The 23,498-nt window shown below is 43.2% G+C and overlaps 1 long non-coding RNA gene and 1 pseudogene across 1 annotated transcript; one reads left to right on the top strand and one right to left on the bottom strand.

Annotated features, from left to right (window-relative positions):
• Window positions 1–15,998: 15,998 nt before the first annotated feature.
• Window positions 15,999–16,700, bottom strand: LOC120924819. Its single transcript, XR_005746434.1, has 3 exons — window positions 16,591–16,700; window positions 16,237–16,409; window positions 15,999–16,143 (listed from the first exon to the last, which is right to left on the bottom strand). It is a non-coding gene; the product is annotated as an uncharacterized LOC120924819 (long non-coding RNA).
• A 4,078-nt stretch (window positions 16,701–20,778) lies between these two features.
• LOC120925373 lies at window positions 20,779–20,872 on the top strand (annotated as a pseudogene).
• The last annotated feature ends 2,626 nt before the right edge of the window (window positions 20,873–23,498 follow it).

The raw sequence follows: 23,498 nt of genomic DNA, 5'->3' as shown, positions 1-23,498 counted from the left end.
ATCAATCTCATATATAGAGTTTAAGTATTTAACAGTGTGTAAAGTATTTTATTATGGGTCATTAAAGTTCAGATTGTTGTTATAAGATACAAGATTAGAATAGGTATCTAGTATGAAAGGTGGGTAAGAAAGAGAGGATGGAGTGGGTTAGGAGTACAGGGGTATATTGACTGAGGTATTCATTGGTATAGTATCACAATCTGGCACATTGTGTGTGTTCAGGTTTTCGTGTATGCTGTGAGGCGGGCATATTCATCAGAAAATTTAAATGAGAACCAGGGGGTCCACATCTTGTGGAATTGGTCTATAGAATCATTGGCCTGTGCCACCGTGTCCTCCATTTCGCATATCTCTGCTACTTTAAGTAGCCAGGTCTTGATGGAGGGTACTGAAGGAGTTTTCCAGTAAAGCGGGACTAGGGACTTGGCTGAGGTTAGTAAGTGCCTGGACAGAGAGTGTTTGTAGCTTTTAAGTGAGAAGCTGTTTATGTTAAGAAGGCAGCATGCGGCATCTAAAGATAGGTTTATATCCGTCATAGTATTAACTATCTTGATGATTTCTAGCCAGTAAGGAGTTATCATTGGGCATTGCCACCATATGTGATAGAGCGTTCCTTTCTCCACTTTACAGCGCCAACATCGGTCAGAGGATCCGGGGTACCATCTGTTCAATTTAGCCGGGGTTGCGTACCAGTGGGTCAGCATTTTATAAGATGTCTCCTGCATCCGGGTGCTTAGGGAGCATTTGTGCGCTAGTATGCATGCCCTGCTCCACTACCTGTTGGTGATGGGTACTCCCAGCTCCTCCTCCCAACGTTCCTTGAACCTGTCCTCCCTGCATTGAACTGGGTCTTGAGACCAGGTGTACGCTAGAGATGTGGCCTTCTGAATCGGGTCCCCTTTCAGACATATCTCCTCTATGTCAGTTAATTGTCTCGTGAAATATCCTCTAAGCTTTGGGTTGTTAACATAGCTGCGGATCTGAAAATACGTCCACAAGGGAAGACTAGGATAAGGGCTATCTGACTTTAGAGCAGTGAAGTCCTTCATCTGGCTATTTGAGAAACATTGGGATGCTAAAAGTGGGGTGTCCTGTAGTGGTGCCTGTAGAGGACCGCGACCAATTCCCGGAGGAAAGTCGGGGTTATCCCTCAGGGGGGTCAGTGGGCTTAATTGTGAGGAGAAGTTTGGGTTTTTGGTAAGTTTACGGAAGATTTTCAGGGTGGCACTGACCAGTGGGTGGTTTTTTAATGCCGCTGGGTATCCTGCCCAAGGAATCCATGGTAGGAATTTGAGTTGAGATGTGCAGAGGGCGCTTTCTAAGAAGACCCAATCCTTTTCTGTCTCATGGCAGTGCCAATCTACAATCCTGGCGACATGTGAGGCATAATAGTAGCGTCTAAAATCTGGTAAACCCATCCCACCTTCTGCTTTGTTCTTAGTGAGAAGGTGGAATCTAATTCTGGGGCGTTTGTGTGCCCATACAAAGTTAAGTTGCAGGGATTGTAGTTTTTTGAAGAAACTGTCGGGAACACTCAGAGGGAGTGTCCTAAGTAAGTACAGGAGTCTGGGCAGAACAGACATCTTGCAGATGGCTGCCCTGCCGAACCAGGAAAAATGGTGTGGGTGCCACCGTGCTAGGTCGTTTTCTATGGTCTTGAGTATAGGCATGAAGTTTGTCTCAACCATCCGGGAGATTTGTGATGTGAGCTTAACTCCCAAATACTTGAGGGCTAAGGGTACCCAAGTAAAGGGGCTATGTTCCTGTATCGTTTTTAACACTGTTTGAGGTACTGATATGTTTAAAGCCTCTGACTTCGTGTAGTTGATTTTCATATTGGATAAATATCCAAAAAATTAAAATTCTGTCATGAGTTGGGGGATGGACTTTGTCGGGTTGGTCAAAAAAAAACAAAAGGTCATCAGCATAAGCTGCAATTTTAAATTCCCTATCCTCTACTTGGAAGCCAGCAATTTCTGTATTCATCATTATTCTTCGAATAAATGGTTCTAGTGTCAAGATAAATAGTAGGGGCGATAGGGGACAGCCTTGCCTCGTGCCATTGGTGATATGTATGGTCTCTGAAAGCGAGCCGTTTATTCTTATTTGAGCTGAAGGGTTTTGGTATAGGGCAGAGATCCATGCCATCATGTGTTCTCCAATGCCTACATGCTTGCAGGTTTCCATCATGTAGTCCCAGGCTACTCGATCGAATGCCTTCTCCACGTCGGTTGACAGGAGAATGCCCTCGATCTTTCGCTGGCCTGCTGCATGGATCAAATTCAAGGATTTAATGACGTTGTCTTTCGCCTCTCGGCCGGGCATGAAGCCTGCTTGTTCAGGCCCTATCAGGGTGGAGAGTAGGGGTCTGAGCCTGTTCGCCATTATTTTCGCCAACAGCTTAGTATCCAGGTTAAGCAGGGAGATTGGCCTGTAACTCGTGCAGAGCGCCGGGTCCTTCTCGGGCTTGGGCAGGACTGTTATGTGTGCTAATAAGAATGACTTCGGGACCTCCCTTGGAGTGGAAAATGTGTTTAAGGCTTTGGTCAGTGGATTCAGGAGTATATCTGAGAATGTTCTGTAGTAAATGGAGGAGAACCCGTCTGGGCCTAGGCTCTTACCCGCCTTGAGACCTTGTATGGCCGTCTCAACCTCTGTTTGGTCCATAGGCCTTTCAAGTGTCTGTATGTCTGCTGCATCTAGTCTGGGGATTTTGGATGATGTCAAATAGGTCTGGATAGTATGTGTCCTGTTTCCTTCGGCGGCAGCCGGTTTGTGCTGACTAGGTAGATTATATAATTGTGAGTAGTAGTCTTGAAAGTGTTTGGCGATAAGATTGTCCTCTATGTCTATGGTCCCTGTTTTATTCCTAATGCCTAATATGGCATTTTGAAGCCTTGGGCCTTTTAGGGCCCTGGCTAGGAATCTTCCCGATTTATCCCCATGTTCATAGTAGATTTTTTTTTGAAAGAATAAAAAACGTTTAGAGGTAGCTTCTAATTTTTGTTTTAGCTTTTTCCTGGCTTCCAGAAGGTCTGTGGCTAGCGCCCCTGATAGGGATTGTTTATGGGAGGATTCCAGTCTTGATATTAAATCAGTCAGATCTCGGATCTCCTTCTCCCTCTCTCTCTTACGGCGTGCTCCCATCCTTATGAGCTCGCCTCTTATAGAGCATTTATGAGCTTCCCAAGTCGACAAGGGGTCAACGTCTGGGGTGGAGTTGAGGTTGAAGTACTCAGTGAGGTGTGAGGTCAGTTTCGGGAGCAGCTCAGGGTCAGAGAGAAGTGATGCGTTCAGTCTCCATGAGGGTGGTGGGCGCCCGTGAGTGTCTAGGTTTAAGGTCAGGGATATGGGGGCATGATCGGAAATTGATTGTATGCCTATTTGTGCATTCTGTACCGCATGTAGATCCCCGCGAGAGACAAAAAGGTAGTCTATCCTTGAGTACCTATCATGCGGCACAGAATAATAGGTGAAGTCCCTCCCCTCTGGATGAAGGTATCTCCACACATCTACCAATTGCATGGAGTTCAGTGCTGTTTTCAGGCTTTTTAGTATTTTATATTGTATGTAGGTTTTCCCGGTGGAAGTATCTACCAAGGGGTTTAGGGGAAGGTTAAAGTCACCTCCAAGGATTATACGCCCGGAGGCAAAACCCTCCAGTTCCCTAATCAGGCTCCTGCAGAAGGTCAGGTGGGCTGAGTTAGGGAAGTAGACATTAGCCAATGTCAGTGGTATCCCCCTGTATTTACCCTTCAAGAATATGTACCGTCCTTCTGGGTCCGTTAGCCTGCCTGTAATCTCAAAAGTGGCCGTTTTACTGACCAGTATTGACACCCCTTTGGATTTAGCATGGTCATTCGTGGCATGGAATGCTGTGGTGAAATATGAATCTGTGAGTTTAGGTACCTTATCCGTCCTGAAGTGCGTCTCTTGAAGGAAAGCGAAGAGGGGCCTACCCTTTCTGAGTTCGCGTAAGACCGTTGACCTCTTTTCCGGAACATTCAATCCCCTGACATTGTGGGAGACCACAGTAGTGTTGAGGTCCAGGGTGGAGTACGCCATGGGTCAGTTTGTGCCTATTAAAGTGATACTGGAAGACAACAATGAACACCCTAATACGACAGTCAATCACTTTCAGTAAAGTGTCCTATTGGTAATAGTAATTCTGCTTTTGTACCTCAGACCTGTGGGGGGATCATGGACGGGTGGGGGAAGAAAGAAGGTCAGGGAGGAGGTAAGAGACAAAGAAGAGAGGTGAAAATCACAGAAAGAGAGAGTAAATATTATTCACCTTTATAATAGTTAAACTATCAGTAAGGTTCAATTTGTGTGTCCCAATGAGGCTATGCCCCATTGGGAGACACTTTGTGGGGCGATGTGAGGCAGCCGCCTCGACAACCAACATTCAACGCCTGTAGTCTGGTGGTGAAGTTCACTAAACCAATAACAACAAGTAGTAGAAAACCAAGTCCACAGGCGAGAGGCATAGTTCCACAGCCTATTGTAGCTTAATCATATATTTAAAGTAGTAAGTCTGCAGCAATAACTTTGGCATTGAACTGAACATTTAGGAAACGTTAATAAACAGTAGTTAAAATATAAATATAGCTTATGTGTAACCTGCAGCTAAGGGAAAGCGCGAGTTAACATTTCTAACCATAAGAGTAGGAATAACTGGTAGCTTGAAGTCGTATAATCCTACAATAAACCAAAAAGGCTAGTATCTCCGTGTAGCTCCCCAGGATACTTGCGAGAAAAAATAGCATACCTGTAGATGTCCCATGTCTCTGTGTGAACCATATTTCAAGCACTAGGTGGCGCATGAGATATTGTTTCTTACCCTAGATGTGTGTAAGTGGTGACCTCTGCAGAAAAAGCCATGGTGGTTCTGCAGAGAGCTGTACCTCGATGGGTAGTTTGAGCGTGGTAGGGAACAATTTTACACCATCTTCGCTGTGAGCCGTGTGTGTCCAGTATGAGCACGGATGGTGAAAAACTCCCGTTTACAAGGATCGTTACTGGTGCTGTTTGGAGTTCTCCCTCTCTTCCTCCCATTCCGAGTGAACTACGGTGGCTGTCAGGTTGTATCGATGGAGGTCAGGGTACGGTGTCCTGCATTTGGAACAGCTCCAGAACTCAGCATAGTCTCCAGTGTAAAACCATACGTTCTCCATTAGGGGGTAGGGTGTCTACCAAGTGGTCCCCAACCGTGTTTCTGTTTTTACCAGTTCACGGGAGTCAATTCTTATAGAAAAATATCATTAACTCAGTCTATGTTTGATCCACAGGTGGTTATCAACATTCGCTCTCCATGTATCTAGTGTTTTAAGACCGTGGTCTTACTTCCTAGTGTGTCATGGGGGAAGTCTCTGCCGTAGTTCGGCTGTTTCCTTTGCTTTTGTGGGCCAAGGCAGGGAGCATTCCATTGTTCAAAAATAAGAAAATAAAGGAGTATCGGGGTTTCGGGACATGGTGCGTGCAGTGCAATGGGTCATAGGTAGCCGAGCTAATACAATTGTTCAGTGTAGTACGTACCGTCCATGGGGTCTTGGTTTAACGCTGTGTAGGATTATCAGCTGCCGTTCATCAGTCTTCCATCCTTTCAAGGGCTCCGGAGGGGTGCGCTCTTCCGTGGTTCGGGGTGCCTGCTACTGAACTTCCTTGGCGACCATGTTTCTGGTTTGGTGTGCCTGCAACAGCGCTACCTTGACGCCCATGTTTCATCCGCTTTGGATCTTTCCCTTCTGGTGAAGCCATCGGTGAGCACGGGGGACTTCTGGTCGGAGGAGGTAGCCGATACTCCTGGTACCAGTCTGGGAGCTCCACTTGGGTGAGCTGTAAATTGGAACAAAAATATTCTAGGTCTTCCGGGGTTCGTAGGGCATGTTGGCGTCCGTTGTGTGTAACTAGGAGTGCAAAAGGGAAGCGCCAGGTGTACCGCATGCCTTTGTTCCTAAGCTCATCTAGTAGGGGGCGTAGAGCTCTGCGGTTTCTTAAGGTAATTTGCGATAAGTCCTGGAAGAGCAGAATCGTTTCACCATTAAAGACAATCCGGTCGTTTCTTCTGGCTTTCTGCATTATTTCCTCCTTAAGAACGAAGCTCTGCAAACAGCAGATTACATCTCTCGGTGGCTGGTTGTCAGGGCCGCGCGCTCTCAGGGCCCTGTGTGCCCTCACGAACTCGATCTCCGAGTCTTCGGGCCTCTCCAGAAGGTTGTTAAACAAGCGTCTGAGGGCTAGGGTTATCTGGTCTGGTTCAACCGACTCTGGTATTCCCCTCACGCGGATGTTGCACCTTCTCCCTCTGTTGTCGAGGTCCTCCATGTGCCTCGACATTTCAATGAAGTGGTTAGAGTGCGATGTCGTTACCCTCTCTAGCCTGCGTATGGTCTTCTCTCTCTGCTTCCCCGCTGCCTCGGCCGTCGCCATCTTGTCGTTTAGCACGAGGAGGTTAGACTTGAGGTCTGTGATGGCTGCCGAGAAGGTTGATTTTATATCCGCTGCGAATATGGACATGTCCGCGTAGGTGAGGGGTGAATTCGGGTTCAGATGTCCCCTTGCATTGTCCTCGGCCGCGGATTGAGAATCGTCACTGAAGTCCTCCAGTGCACGCGTCGGCGCCATCTTGCCACTCAGGCCGCCGCTCAGGGAAAGAGCTTGTCTCTTAAAAATGTCCGATATGCTGTTCCCTTTATATGCCGCCGATGAGCGTCTAGGTCTGGACTGAGGTGGTCTGTAGTTCAGCTTGCTCATTATCCAGTGCTATGCTGCAGAAATACGGGTTTAAGGCTGTGGATTTGCCGGAGCTCTTTCAGTGTGCTGCCATCTCAGCCGCTTGCCAGGCCACGCCCCCGTAATGTTCCTTTTTACTGATATTTTATTGTTTTGTTTTAGGTCGGCAGACTTTTCTGGCGGCAGACTTAGGGCCAAATCCACAAAGATCCGGCGTAACTTATTTTTTTCCATTTAAGTTACACTGCCTTAAAATTTCTACCTAAGTGCCCGATCCACAAAGCACTTACCTAGAAATTTTGGGCTGTGTAACTTAAATTCCGCCGGCGCAAGGCATTCCTATTTAAATGGGGGCGATTCCCATTTAAATTAGGCGCGCTCCCGCGCCGGCCGTACTACGCATGCTCGTAACGTAATTTTCCCGACGTGCATAGCGCGAAATTACGTTACGCCGAGCTTTGTGGATTGCGACGGGTCAATAAAGTTGCGTCGGGAAAAAAAAAAAAGATACGGCGGGAAAAAAAATCAGAATTAAAAAAAAATTGCGTCGCTGGACAGAAAGGTCTGCTTTTACATGGTGTACTAACTTTACACCTTGTAAAAGCAGCCCTAATTTTGCGTATGCAAACTAAAACTTACGGAGAAAAAACGAAGCTGAAAAGCTTCGTGGATCTCCGTAAGTGCTAATTTGCATACCCGAGGCGGCATTTCGACACGAAATGCCCCCAGCGGCGGATGCGGTACTGCATCCTAAGATCCGGCAGTGTAAGTCCCTTACACATGCCGGATCTTCTGCCTAACTATGGAAAACTGATTCTGTGGATCAGTTCCATAGTTAGGAACAGGGATACGACGGAGTAACAGCAGTTACGCCGTCGTATCCCTTTTGTGGATTTGGCCCTTAGGTTTTAAAAAGCCTAGAAAATAATAACAAATGGTAATAATTGAATGTATTATGCATATAATGCTTTAGGTCACTGTTGAAATAGAGTGACATTCAAGAATAGATTTTCAAAAACCTGGATTTTGGATATAAAGCACAGTTGGCTTCTATGATTTTCTATTGCAAAAAAAAAAAAAGGATATAAGTGAACAAATCTCTATATCTGCTACTAAATAGTATTGATATAGAAACTAGAGCCAGTAAAATACTGCACTGCAGCAGGATATAAGCATTTTTTTCTGCTTAGATAAATCCCATAACAGTCACAAGCCTGAAATTTAATATTACTTGTTTTTTCACAGCACGTTAATGTCTGTCTGATTTAGGTTTGTGATTAAATATTGCACTTGACTTTTATTTTACTTGTTTTGCTATTTCCCTAGTTTCTGAACTGAAGTGCTGTCTTGAATTTGGAACAGACATTGATATCTCAGTGGAATGTATTTTGACTGGTTACCCTGCTGCTATATCATTAAATAGTTTCACCCGAGATACAACCTTTAATTACTGCCAATATTTGTAAGCAACTTGGATGCTATTATTGCTACATTCTCCTATGATTACTTTTTCATTGTGGCTGAAATGTTTCCTGAGTGCTCTGTGCTCTATCTTGTACAAAGCAGGAGCTGTCTTCTTGATAAACTCAGATCTCAAATATTTTCCTCCTTGTTCCAAATGATTCTGTGTTCACTGACAAGCTCTTTCATTTATTTGAGCTTTGTGTTGTTAATTAAAAACAAAATGTTGTTATAACTTGGGGTCCCATTAACATCCTGCATTGATTTTAGATGTGAAAATGGAGTTGATAGGTTTGAAACAACTGTAGTCTTTGGTTGATCAGAATTGCTACAGCTGGATTCATGTAAAGGCCATATAAACATGGTTTAGGGCAGTGATGGTGAACTTTGGCACCCCAGATGTTTTACAACTACATTTCCCATGATGCTCGTGCACTCTGCAGTGTAGATAAGCACCATGGGAAATGTAGTTCCAAAACATCTGGGCAGCCAAGGTTCACCATCACTGGTCTAGGGCATTAGCATGTAGCAAGCAGACATTTAAATAAAGCCTGGTTCACATATTTGCAATTAGGTGTGGCATATTTAGGTGCATTGTCTCCTTGGTACATTTTAGATGCATTCTATATGCATTTCCACTGAACTTTATGTAATGTGAGCTTTGATGAAAGCACATTAAAAGGTGCAGGTACAGATTTCTTTTTTTTTTCCCACCCTGCACCTAGCATGAACAAGTCCTAAGCCAAAGAGACAACCTCACCCTTTTTGTTGTCTAAAAGTTAATAGCTGCTCACATCTGTACAAAGATTTTGCTTAAGCTGCAGTAAGACATTTTTAAGAAGTTAGAATTCTGAATAAAATGTTTGTACACTGCTTTACACCCTTAAATATGTCTATCAAACCTTGCATAAAAAAAAGGGATTTTTGGTTCACATACATTGCAAAACAGTACTTGTTGAAGTTGCTACTACTCTGCAACATGAAAAATAGAATTTTTTTTAAAAAAAAATTGAAAATTGGAGGGGGCATCATAAAGTAGAGAGGACTGCTAGTCATCAAATGCTCAAAAACTAAAAATTTTGAGGCAAGGTATAGTTAATTATCAATGTGCTCTAAGGAAAAAGTGGAAGACAACGCCTAAATTCTAACTAGCCATCAATGTCACAATAAACTTGAATTGGTAAAAAAAGTTTGCAACTTGTGACATGCACAAAAAATCCTGCACACAGTTTAAAGTTGCTTAAAAATGTTCTGAGAAGCACACTAAGGCCCCGTACAGACGAGCGGACAGTCCGATGAAAACGGTCCGCCAGACCGTTTTTATCGGACATGTCCGCTGGGAGGTTTCGGTCTGATGGCTGTACACACCATCAAACCGAAATCCGCGCGGACAGAGAACGCGGTGACGTAGACGACACCGACGTTCTCTATCGCGCGAGTTTAATGCTTCCAATGCTTCCACGAAGTTCATGAAGTCCATGGGGGCCAAATGTAAAAAAAACAGCAATGGCTATTTTCTAGGGTAATAGGCAAAGTATTGTCAAACAAATTTCATGTGGGACTGGGCACTGGGGAACATGTACCAAAGCAAAAAAAGTTTTTAATTCTTGAAGGGTAATATTAAAAATGCAAATTACCTACAGTATATACAGTACATGCCTTAGGGATGCCCTTGATATGCCTAAAAAGTCATCCATCTGTATGATGTATACAATCTGCTACAGCAAAAAAAGGCAATTTACAAAGAAATAATGTTACCTGAGCATGCAGCCTGACTGACCAGGAAAAAGAGAGACAAATGTGTGCTTCCTGAACCATACCAGGTCACATGCCCTAACATATGGGGATACCTTGATAAAAAAGCTTAAAGGGGTTGTAAAGGTAAAACTAAATAGCTTCCTTTACCTTAGTGCAGTCCTCCTTCACTTACCTCATCCTTCCATTTTGCTTTCAAATGTCCTTATTTCTTCTGAGAAATCCTCACTTCCTGTTCTTCTGTCTGTAACTCCACACAGTAATGCAAGGCTTTCTCCCTGGTGTGGAGTGTCATGCTCACCCCCTCCCTTTCTCTATCTGCAATGTAGAGAGTGTCCTGACTCTCCTGCTCGTCCCCTCCCCCCTCAAGTTACAGACAGGAGAACAGGAAGTGAGGATTTCTCAGAAGAAATAAGGACATTTAAAAAAAAAAATCAAAGGATGAGGTAAGTGAAGGAGGACTGCACTAAGGTAAAGGAAGCTATTTTTTTTTTTACCTTCACAACCCCTTTAAAGTCAGTTTCCAGATGTATGCAAGTACAAGCCAAGTTTGCTCCAAACCTGTGTTTGGACCGAAGAGTTCATCCTTATTGATCACCAAATTAATTTCTTAATTTAAAATGTCACAAAATCATAGGAGGAAGTCATTACATGCAAATAATTGCTGTTCCCCATTTAAAAAATAGGAGCAAATTTGACTCCATAAATTTACCGGCCATGCGACTAATTATGCTGTAAGTGTACAGTAATCCTAGTAAAAAGCTAACTAAACTGAAATCTACTCCCACTCTCTCTCTTTATTAAATCGAGGTGCCATAATAATTATCCCCAAATAAGATTGACATACGTTAACATATAAACCTTATTTACTTACACATAGTACACATTTTAATGTCTTTAGATACCTCATACTTTTCTACTATATTTACATATAAACAACAAACAATCTACTAAAAAACAAACAAAAAAACACAAGAAAAAATAAATAAATGACCCCCATCTTGAAATAGATTCTCCCCAACCCTCACAAGAAAAAAAATGGGAGGGAATACCCCTTTCTTGATTTCCTTGTGTCAAAATAAAATGATTGTGTTATAATTAGGGATGACCGTGTTTCATCTTAAAAAACTCATATGTGTACATTAAAAAAAGGGTGGGGGGATACCCCCTTCTTGACCAACCTCCTCTAATGTGTCAAAATGATTATTATAATTAGGGATGAACATAGTTCATCTTCAAAAACCATGTGTCCCACCTCATTCTGTTATGATCACTATCTCAGTGCATAAAATGTGAAACAAATATTCAATACAAAACACATACCTGATTCAAACATAATATAAACCTTCAAAAACACTTGTATCATAAAATAAAATAAACTCAAATGATCCTTATTCTAGTGCGTATTTCTTGACTTTACCGACCCCTTACCACATTCTTAAAAAAATAAAAACTATAAAAAGGTGGTTGGAAAATATCACTTTCAACACAGGGTATCTCAAATAAAAAAAAAAAAAAATACTAACTAATAACAGGTGTGTCTAAAGGGAAAATCTACATCCAAGTGTAACATATTCAAAAGAGGGGGGTCGTTTATAACCCTGGTTTGCCAATACTTTAATAACCCTAGTCTGACGATACTTCCGCTGCGTAATACATCCAACCTGCCCATATACCTTTAAACTTGTTGTATTGGTCTTTGACTGTATGTACCCATCGTTCCACCTCCATTATTACATTAACCTCTTTTTTCCAATCCATCAAAGTGGTGCCAATCTCCTGGTTCCAGAACCTTGGTATTAATGATTTTGTTGCATTCAACGGATAATGTGTGCCTTATGTCTCACTTCACGTTTATGAATTTTATCTAAAAGGTCTGCAATCTCTTTCTGTTTCTCTTTTTTAATACAGGAACCATGTGCAATTAATTTGCCTCTAATTACCGCCTTATGGTCTTCCCATACTACTTGGTTAGACACCTTTCCCACTCCCATTCTAAGCCTATTTTATATACTCTTTAAAGCGAAAGATGTGTTTACTTACCTATTCTGAAATCCCTCTGGTCCAGTCACATAGGGCCAGATCCTCAAAAGAGATACGCAGGCGGATCTGCTGTTCTGCCTGCGTATCCCTGTTTCTATCTTTGGAACTGATCCACAGAATCAGTTTCCAAGAGATAGACAGAAGATCCGACATGTGTAAGGGACTTACACTGCCGGATCTTAGGATGCAGTACCGCATCCGCCGCTGGGGGCATTTTGCGTCGAAATGCCGCCTCGGGTATTCAAATTAGCACTTACGGAGATCCACAAAGCTTTTCAGTTTTGTTTTTTCTCCGTAAGTTTTAGTTTGCAATCGTAAAATTAGGGCTGCTTTTACAAAGTGTAAACTGTTTACACCTTGTAAAAGCAGACCCTTCTGTCCAGCGACGCGTTTTTTTTTTTGTTTTAAATTTTTTTTCCCCGCCGTATCTTTTTTTTTTCCCGACGCAACTTTATTGACCCGGCGCGATCCACAAAGCTCGGCGTAACGTAATTTCACGCTATGCACGTTGGGAAAATGACGTCACGAGCATGCGCAGTACGGCCGGCGCGGGAGCGCGCCTAATTTAAATGGGAATCGCCCCCATTTGAAGAGGAGCGCCTTGCGCCGGCGGAATTTAAGTTACACAGCCGAAAATTTCTAGGTAAGTGCTTTGTGGATCGGGCACTTAGGTAGAAATTTTAAGGCAGTGTAACTTAAATGGGAATTTTTAGGTTACGCCGGTTCTTTGTGGATCTGGCCCATAATCTCTCCATCACCAACTTCATTATAGAGGAGAGATCACTGTCAATGGACGCAGAGTCTGTGTGATGATGTCACCCATAGACTTAGTATAGGGCAGCTGATGTCAACTGTCCCTCCTCTACACTGAAGAAGAAGCTGGGACCCGATCATGTGACTGGACTGGAGTGGCTTAGGAGTCAATAAGTAAGTATAGACTACCTTTCTATTACGGGATCAATAGAATAGGAACAGAATGGGAGTGGGAGTAGATTTTAGGTTAGTTAGGTTTTGGATGGAATTGCACTTTAATGCTCTGTGCTACTGTCTATGATTTCACGTATATGACAGCACTAAAAATAGTCCTTAAACGTAACTACTTGCTGACCAGCCACCGTCGTTAAGGAGCCGTAGCAGGCAAGCGCGCCACCCGCTGTACGACAGGGGGACCCTGATGCGCGTGGCTGGCGGCCACAATGTCTACCCACAGCCCATGATTGCGGGAACGAGAGCCATAATGGGGATCTGTAAATGTAAACAGAAAGACAGGGGAGTTAGAGAGAGATCTGCTGTTCTTAGTGATTAGGAACAGAGATCTTTCTCCTCCTCCCATCAGCCCAGCCCCCATATAGTTATAAACACTCCCAGGGAACACACTTAACCCCTTGATCGCCCCTAGTGTTAACCCCTTCCCTGTCAGTGACATTTATACAGTAATCAGTGGCTATTTTTTGCTCTGATCACTGTATAGATGTCAGTGGTCTCAAAAAGTGTCAAATGGGTCCGATCTGTCCACCGCAATGTCACAGTCCCACTAAAAATCCAGATCACTGGCATTGCTAGTAAAAAAAATAATAATAACAAAAAATGCCATAAATATATCCCTTATTTTGTAGACGCTATAACTATTGTGCAAACCAATCACTATACGCTTATTATGATTTTTTACCAAAAATATGTAGAATACATATTGGCATAAACTTATGAAGACATTTTTTAGGGGGGGATATTTATTATAGCTGTAGCAGGGTAATACTATCTGGGACTATTTGATAGTATTGCATATCTAAATCCCCTCCCCGGGAGTTCCAGTTACCTGTATATATTTGTTTATTTATCTTTTTCTAAAAAGAAACCAATGCATTGTGGGACTAGAGGTACCAGGAGAAACGGACTCCATAGACACTAGTAGAAATAGACTACAGTTCCCACAATGCCTTGTCTTCCTGGAGCACATGACACCTCCGCACAGCCTTAAGGGGGAGGTTATTTAAAGACTGGGAGGACCTGAACTCGCTCTCTTGGGACCTGCCTTCCTCCCTCTGCGGAACAAGGGAGAGCACGTCAGCCAAGCAGCTAGGCCTGAAGCCTGGGCCTTAATTCGCTGGGAGACCAGCTATCCGGAGGGAGACGAGATTGAGTGTATCCTGCTCGTGTCTTCAGGAGATCGGAGTCTTCCACCAGCTGACGATAGTAACAGTGGCGAGGAAGAGACCGGAGACTGCATGCTGCAGAGTGATCAATGATAGGCGTGGCTGTCGTGAGGAACTCAGGCGGACTAGGCCTGCTCGGGTGAGAGAGCACTTGCCCAACCTTCAATATTGCCTCAGCCTTATGATTAATGGCACCTCACATACCTGAGCCACGTATTGCTTACTGACATAGCTCAGAGGCCTATCGTTTGAAAGTCAGGCTAGCGAAACTGACTGGTTGGTGCTGACTGGAGGATCGGTCCGCAGGCACCTATGTTCATCATACCCCTTTGACTGAGTTTAACTTCCCTTTTGGATTACAAATAGATTAAGTGCACCAACGTTTCATCATAGACTTCATCATTAAGGAGCATTTTGGAGCTGTTTAGACCAGGCCTGGTCAAGGTTACCTGCACCTGTTGTTTTACGGAACTGCCCACTCGGGGGAGCTCGCAAGCAAAGACTATCTTTAGTTACTTATAGACTCATTTTTATTACCCTTTTAGATTGTTTTATCGACTCTTGCAGGGACGCCTGCAGAGTCCACTATACCTGTTTATGTGTGGTTAATCTGCTGTTCATTTACTTATCCCCTTTATTGCCAAGTAAAGTTCTTCTTGGTTTACTATACTAATTGTGTGAGGTGTATTTGCTCCTGAGAACTGCCTTCAAGAAAAGGTAATAACATTACTGTATATTTTACATGTGTTATTGTGGTCCCAGTCAAGAAGGGGACTTGCAATATATTTGCATCTATCTGGTGTGCCAGGGAGGGTTCGAGCTTATTAAAAGGGTGGATAGATCAGAGAGTAGGCACAAAATCAAACCAGCGGCTCTTTCGGGGGTAGCGCTACATAGCAAAAAGTAAAAAAAAAAAAAATTGTTTATTTAATCAAATTATTTTTAGTTTGCAATACAGTAGTAGTATTTCTAGAATTGGGTTTCTGATGGTGGCAACAGTAGGCAGGATCTTCATAATATAAGCCGAAGCAGTCTACATTGGAAGCTCATGTGACAGGGTGGCTAGCAGAACAGAATTAGGAAACAGGGACAGATTGTTGCCAAGCTATAATAGGAAGAGCTTAAGCAAGGACACTAATAGTAGGTTTACCAGGTTTTATTTTAATACAATTATTTGTCATGGTACTTTTCTATGAGTCTGGGAACTGTGGATTCAGCATTTTCACCCAACCCCAGATAGCACCAATGTGCGATATCTGTGAAACTAGCACAACACTGTAATGGTTGTTAACCCGGGAACAAGACAACACAACCAGTGCTATTGAGCAAGATCTTTACATTCTGCTGGGTAAGATTCACCAACCCAATGAGTCCTGGACCACCCATCTGCTCCCACCTTTCTTCCCTCTTTTTTTTACTTCAATACGCTTAAAGGGTCACTAAAGGAATTTTTTTTTTCAGCTAAATAGCTTCCTTTACCTTGCTGCAGTCCTGGTTTCATGTTCTCATTGTTCGTTTTTGCTTTCATGTTGCTGTAAATCCTCTCTGTTTTGGACACTTCCTGGTTGCCTGTTTCCTGATAACCACTTAACACAATTACACCAAAGGGCCTTCATAGGCTTAACAATATCTGTTGTCACCTTCATTCACCACCAAAAGCAATTATTGTATGTCAAGCTTAATATTATTTAGCTGCAGAACTTGCTTTTATCTGCAGTCTTGCTGTCATTTTTTTACTTAGGAAAGAACAAAATAACCCCCAAAGGGTGGGACTTTATAAGTGACCATAAACGAAGTAACAATTGTATAAAAAGTAGCACATTTTATTAATTACACATAGTATACCAATTATATCAAAAATATTTACATCATGAATACAAATCATTCAAATACGTAATTGAACAGGAAACACAAGGCTGCTTAGAGTCACACCCAACAGCTGTTTCGGAAATTCTCCCTTCTTCAGGGGATTTATAGACAATAAGATCAAAGATATCTAAAAGATAAATGCACAATTTGCATTAATACAGATCATTTCAAATATACACAACAATAATAAAAAAAAAAAAGGGGGGAAGGGGGGGCTTACTTAAAAATAAAAGTATTCCATGTGTCCAAGAATGTGTGTGGCTCAAGATGTGATTGAGAAGCAACAAGAATATCGCTCGCCGTCACCGGGCCGGATCAAAGGCAGAAATCCAAAAAGGGTCCAACTCAAGTGAAAGCAATCAAGCTGACAACCATATCCACTCCCAGCGGAATCTGAATAGAACACAATGGGCAAAATTGCATAAGGCTAAAATATAAGCCAAAAACAAACACTAAGCTGTCCCTTAAATCTGAGATTAATATCTCATGTGTGCCTTACTTCTCTGTATAGATTGCTATGTATATATAGTACATGAATTAGCAAAAAAAAAAAAAAAAAACTCAAAACACCCACCTGAAAGCCTGATGACAAAAGCAACAAGCCTTGGACTGTCCTGAATCCAAACAGTGTTAGATAAGGACTACAAGTCAAAAGTGACTTAATAGTAAGTAGCAGATCCTACGGGATATAGAGGGTGGAGAGTCTGTAAAAATAGCAGACAGAGTCTTAAATATACAGCCAGCAAGAAATAAATGTGGCTAGAGGAAGGAACAGAGGCTAGATATTTACCCATTACTTACTTCTATAGGACATGTACCCTAAGTCTACACCAACCTTTTTTTTTTTTGGGTGGCGGCTATCCACCCACCACTATTTAAAGAGCCTGTCAGTTCTCAGCTGCCTGTGCTTGCTGGTGGATGGTAACAGGACATCTCTGGATATCAACTTCTGGGTAAATATCTAGCCCCTTTTCCTTCCTCTAGCCACATTTATTTCTTGCTGGCTGTATATTTAAGACTCTGTTTGCTATTTTTACAGACTCTCCACCCTCTATATCCCGTAGGATCTGCTACTTACTATTAAGTCACTTTTGACTTGTAGTCCTTATCTAACACTGTTTGGATTCAGGACAGTCCAAGGCTTGTTGCTTTTGTCATCAGGCTTTCTTGCTAATTCATGTACTATATATACATAGCAATCTATACAGAGAAGTAATGCACACATGAGATATTAATCTCAGATTTAAGGGACAGCTTAGTGTTTGTTTTTGGCTTATATTTTAGCCTTATGCAATTTTGCCCATTGTGTTCTGTTCAGATTCCGCTGGGAGTGGATATGGTTGTCAGCTTGATTGCCTTCACTTGAGTTGGACCCTTTTTGGATTTCTGCCTTTGACCCGGCCCGGTGACGGCGAGCGATATTCTTGTTGCTTCTCAATCACATCTTGAGCCACACAAAAATAAAAGTATTCCATGTGTCCAAGAATGTGTGTGGCTCAAGATGTGATTGAGAAGCAACAAGAATATCGCTCGCCGTCACCGGGCCGGGTCAAAGGCAGAAATCCAAAAAGGGTCCAACTCAAGTGAAAGCAATCAAGCTGACAACCATATCCACTCCCAGCAGAATCTGAACAGAACACAATGGGCAAAATTGCATAAGGGTAAAATATAAGCCAAAAACAAACACTAAGGCCCCGTACACACGATAGAATCCATCCGCAGATAAATCCCAGCAAATGGGTTTCTGCAGATAGATCCTATGGTGTGTACACGCCAGCGGATCTGTTTCCGCGGAGAAATCTCCTCTGGGATGGATTCCAGCAGATCGGATATTTGCTGTGCTGCACAACAAATCCATCTGCTGGAATCCATTCCAACGGATGGATCCGCTCGTCTGTACAGACTTACCGGATCCATTCGTCCAAAGGGATTCCCCGCACGCGTCGTAATGAATTGACGCATGCGTGGAATTCCTTATATGACAGCGTCGCGCCCGTCGCCGCGTCATAAACGCGGCGACGGCGCGACACGTCATCGGCAGAGGATTTCCGCGCGGATTTCAATGCGATGGTGTGTACACTCCATCCCATCAAAATCAGCGGAAATCTTTGAGAGGATTTATCCGTGGAAACGGTCCGCTGGACCGTATCTGCGGATAAATCCTCTCGTGTGTACGGGGCCTAAGCTGTCCCTTAAATCTGAGATTAATATCTCATGTGTGCCTTACTTCTCTGTATAGATTGTTATGTATATATAGTACATGAATTAGCAAAAAAAAACAAAAAAAAAAACTCAAAACACCCACCTGAAAGCCTGATGACAAAAGCAACAAGCCTTGGACTGTCCTGAATCCAAACAGTGTTAGATAAGGACTACAAGTCAAAAGTGACTTAATAGTAAGTAGCAGATCCTACGGGATATAGAGGGTGGAGAGTCTGTAAAAATAGCAAACAGAGTCTTAAATATACAGCCAGCAAGAAATAAATGTGGCTAGAGGAAGGAAAAGGGGCTAGATATTTACCCATTACTAACTTCTATAGGACATGTACCCTAAGTCTACACCAACCTTTTTTTTTTTTGGGTGGCGGCTATCCACCCACCACTATTTAAAGAGCCTGTCAGTTCTCAGCTGCCTGTGCTTGCTGGTGGATGGTAACAGGACATCTCTGGATATCAACTGCTGGGTAAATATCTAGCCCCTTTTCCTTCCTCTAGCCACATTTATTTCTTGCTGGCTGTATATTTAAGACTCTGTTTGCTATTTTTACAGACTCTCCACCTTCTATATCCCGTAGGATCTGCTACTTACTATTAAGTCACTTTTGACTTGTAGTCCTTATCTAACACTGTTTGGATTCAGGACAGTCCAAGGCTTGTTGCTTTTGTCATCAGGCTTTCAGGCTTTTTTGCTAATTCATGTACTATATATACATAGCAATCTATACAGAGAAGTAATGCACACATGAGATATTAATCTCAGATTTAAGGGACAGCTTAGTGTTTGTTTTTGGCTTATATTTTAGCCTTATGCAATTTTGCCCATTGTGTTCTGTTCAGATTCCGCTGGGAGTGAATATGGTTGTCAGCTTGATTGCTTTCACTTGAGTTGGACCCTTTTTGGATTTCTGCCTTTGACCCGGCCCGGTGACGGCGAGCGATATTCTTGTTGCTTCTCAATCACATCTTGAGCCACACACATTCTTGGACACATGGAATACTTTTATTTTTAAGTAAGCCCCCCACCCTTCCCCCCCTCCTTTTTTTTAAATTATTGTTGTGTATATTTGAAATGATCTGTATTAATGTAAATTGTGTATTTATCTTTTAGATATCTTTGATCTCAGTGTCTATAAATCCCTGAAGAAGGGAGAATTTCCGAAACAGCTGTTGGGTGTGACTCTAAGCAGCCTTGTGTTTCCTGTTCAATTACGTATTTGAATGATTTGTATTCATGATGTAAATATTTTTGATACAATTGGTATACTATGTGTAATTAATAAAATTTGCTACTTTTTATACAATTGTTACTTCGTTTATGGTCACTTATAAAGTCCCTCCCTTTGGGGGTTATTTTGTTCTTTCCTATATTTACAAGGGATGTGGTGACCTTTAAACATACACAAATTCGTGAACGACGGAGCTTTTCTTCATTTTTTTACTTTGGGATCCCATGCCTACTCATAGGGAATTCACCCTGAGGCTGACATAACCCTGGTATGGTCAGAAAAATATTGAAAAATAGTGTTATTATTGCTAATAAGCAATAACATATGCTATATATGTGTGCATATTTTTGATATCATAGTTTACACTTGTCTCACTCCTGAATTAGCAGATATATTACGAAAAAATGTTGAGACCACCTGCCTGTCCTCCACCATATATTAACCACTTAAGGACCAGAAGGATTTACCCCTTTAATGACCAGGCCATTTTTGGCATATGGCACTGCGTCACTTTAACTGACAATTGCACGGTCATGCGAAACTGTACCCAAACAAGATTTATGTCCTTATTTTCCCATAAATAGAGCTATATTTTTTACTTTTAGCTGTTATAAATATCCCCCCAAAAATATAAAAAAAAACAAATTTCTTTCTAAGTTTAAGCCAATATATATTCTTCTACATATTTTTGGTTTAAAAAAAATCAATACGTGTATATTGATTGCTTTGCGCAAAAGTTATAGCATCTACAAAATAGGAAATAGATTTATGGTATTTTTATTCTTATTATTTTTTTTACTAGCAATGGTAGTGATCTGTAATTTTTAACGGGACTGCAACATTGCGGCGGACAGATCGGACTGTATGGGGGATGGGCTGCCTCTGGAAATAGACAGATCTGTCTTTCTGCATAGCAAAAAGACAGGATCTGTGTGATCTCCCCTGTCAAAATGGAGATCCCCAATCTGCCACTGCAGGAAATGATCGTGGGTGGCTGACGGACATTGAGTCCACCCAAAACACTGACGTACAATGAAAGCGAATCACAAGACCAAGCCGACCTGCCGCAGTACAATGACGTTGGCGGGTCGTCAAGTGGTTAACTCGGAGTTCCACCTTTAAATTTTTTTTTAAAGTCAGCAGCTACAAATACTGTAGCTGCTGACTTCTAATATTAGGACACTTACCTATCCAGGGATCATGTGATGTCGGGCCCCCAATCGGCTCGAGTGCAGGTGCCAGCATTGCAAGTAAGGGAAACCGGCAGGGAAGCCTTCAGGCTTCATTGCCTGTCTTCTACTGCACATATACGAGTCGCTTTCTTCGGCAGAACATATACTAAAATTGGAACGATACAGAGAAGATTAGCACATGGATGACATGCAAATTCGTGAAACGTTCCATATTTTTGCACCGCCCTGTACCCGGAATTGATGTCTTCCCCTGGTGTCTCTGTGCACCGCTGATCTCCGGTAAGAGCTTTCCAAAAGCGCTGGCAGCCAACAGTGCGGCCAGATTGCGGCCTGATCGTGGGCAGTCACCACCAGCTGGGGACATTAGGCATCATTCCGGGACAGCGTGGAAGATACATAAATACACAATGATGGATACTATCGTTCATTTGTGAGTGCTTTTTATGTTAATTTGTATTGATTAAATGATAAACTTACTACACTAAGGCCCCGTACACACGACCGAACATGTCTGCTGAAACTGGTCCGCGGACCAGTTTCAGCAGACATGTTCGGTCGTGTGTAGGCCCGAGCGGACAGGATTCCAGCGTACATTTGCCCGCCGGGCCTTTTTCCAGCGGGCAAATATTTCCAAACTTGTTTAGAAACAGCCCGCTGGAATCCTGTCCGCTCGGACATGTTCGGTCGTCTGTACAGACCTACCGTACATGTCCGAGCACCCGCCATCCCTCGTATGCGTAGAATGACTTTGACGCATGCGTGGAAGCATTGAACTGGCAGGGCCGCCCACGCCCCGCGTATTGTTTACGCGCGGATTTCTGTATGATGGTGAGTACAGCCATCATACAGAAATCCCCGGGCAGACATGTACGGTGAAAACGGTCCGGCGGACCGGTTTCATCGTACATGTTTGCTCGTCTGTACGCGGCCTTAGAAGGCGCTGCTTTTTGGTCTCTTTGACACACACGAGTCGCGCTGTACTTTCTGAATAGTCCCATCGATTTCTGGGACACACACAGGTCCCAGAAGGCAGCAGGGGGGACAGAGGAGTGGCAGATGCAAACGTGGAATTGACATGCCTCACCATCTGGAGAAGAAAAAAAAAGTACAAAGAAAAAACAAAAAAACTATTTTCAAAAACGAGAGGGGGTGGGGAGTTCTATTGTTCAAGACCTACTTATATTTTAGCCTGGAACTCCTCTTTAACAACAACTCTTGACTTACAATGTGCTAATTTTAAGATACTTTGTAGGTGTTGGATAACGTGGTGACCATATACTTTTTTGGTGATTGAAAGCTTTTTTATGTGCCTACTTTTAGGTTCAATAAAAGTTTTATTAGAATTTTTTTTGACAGAAATCAAAGAAAACAGGAGCCGGCCACCCAACCCCGGCCCTGGACCCATGTTTCTCGCTCAAGTCCTCCCAAGCCCTTCAGGGCGGAGGAGAGCTCGAGTTAGGTGAAAGTAGCGTTTTTAAAGCATCTGAGGAAGAGTAATGCCTCCATATTCCCCATGTGAAGGAGAACTTAGTGTGGTTTTCTAGGGCCTTAGCTTGCAGTTCTTCCATCAACATGACTCCGTTCATTTCATTAACCCATTCAGCCAGGGACGGGGGTGAAGGGGATTTCCAATGCCTGGATATCAGTTGCCTACTCGTACTGAGACAGAATCTAAGGAGAGTTTGTTTCTGGAACTTAAAGGTTCCCGGGAGGATGGACAACAGGGCGACTGTGGGGGAGGGAGAAAGGGGTTTACCATAAATGTTCGAATAAATCTGAAATACCTGGGTCCAAAATGGACGGAGAACTTCACAGTCCCACCATATATGGATATACGTACCAACAGCCGAGTTACATCTCCAGCATGAGTCAGAAGCGAAGGGAAACATGATCCTAAGGGCAGACGGTACTCTATACCACCGTGAAATCACTTTGTAGTTTTTTTCTCGAACATAACTCGAGATAGAGGATTTATGTGTGTAATAAAAGGCTTTCTGCCAGGCTGCCTCGCTGATATCTTTCCCCAGATCCCCCGACCAAGCTGCGGTAAATTTGGGAAGGGAAGTACTTGTATGCCCCAAGATCATCTTATATAACAGAGAGAGAGTATGACGTGGGGTTTCCGGGAGTGAGCATAATTGTTCAAATTCCGTCGGGGGCCTATGTATCTGTCTTGAGTCATAAAGTTGCTTACAATAGGTGGTCAGGTGTATACGCGTGAGCCAGGTCACCCTAGGGAGGGAGGAGGACTCATCAGTCACAAAAGAGCCCGCGCCGGCATTGACGAACTGTCGTGCGGTGGGCCACTGGTCCCTTTTATAGCCATTAAGCATATGGGCAAGTTTGCCCTCCGGGAGTGCCGGGTTGTCAAACATGGGGGTCAACGGACTCGGGTCCGTGGTCAAGGCAAAGGCCGCCCTCCGTCGGTACCACACTACCAGAGCATCCCTAGTCAGGGGTGACAAATCCGAAAGGGCTCGATGTGTCCCCTCGTGGCCCCAGAGGAGGGCCCGGAGGTCTACAGGGGATAAATCCTGTTCGACCGAAGTGGCCACCTTGCTCATCGGCCGAGGGAACCAGCTCAAGATCCTCAAAAATACCACTGCTGCGTGATACATTTCGAAATCAGGAAGACCCGCCCTCCCCTAGTAATGGGGGAGCAAAGTAATTTATGTTTCAGTCTAGGGCGACTGCCCCTCCACACAAATCATATTGACATCGATCGCAGCACCCTAAAGAATGCAGAGGGGAGGGCTATCGGCAAAGCCTGGAACACATATAGCAGTTTGGGCAATATGTCCATTTTCAGGGTGTTCATACGCCCAAACCAGGACACTGACAAA

This window comes from Rana temporaria, chromosome 1, assembly GCF_905171775.1.
Source record: "Rana temporaria chromosome 1, aRanTem1.1, whole genome shotgun sequence".
NCBI lineage: Eukaryota > Metazoa > Chordata > Amphibia > Anura > Ranidae > Rana > Rana temporaria.
This window is presented reverse-complemented; position numbering and strand designations above follow the sequence as displayed.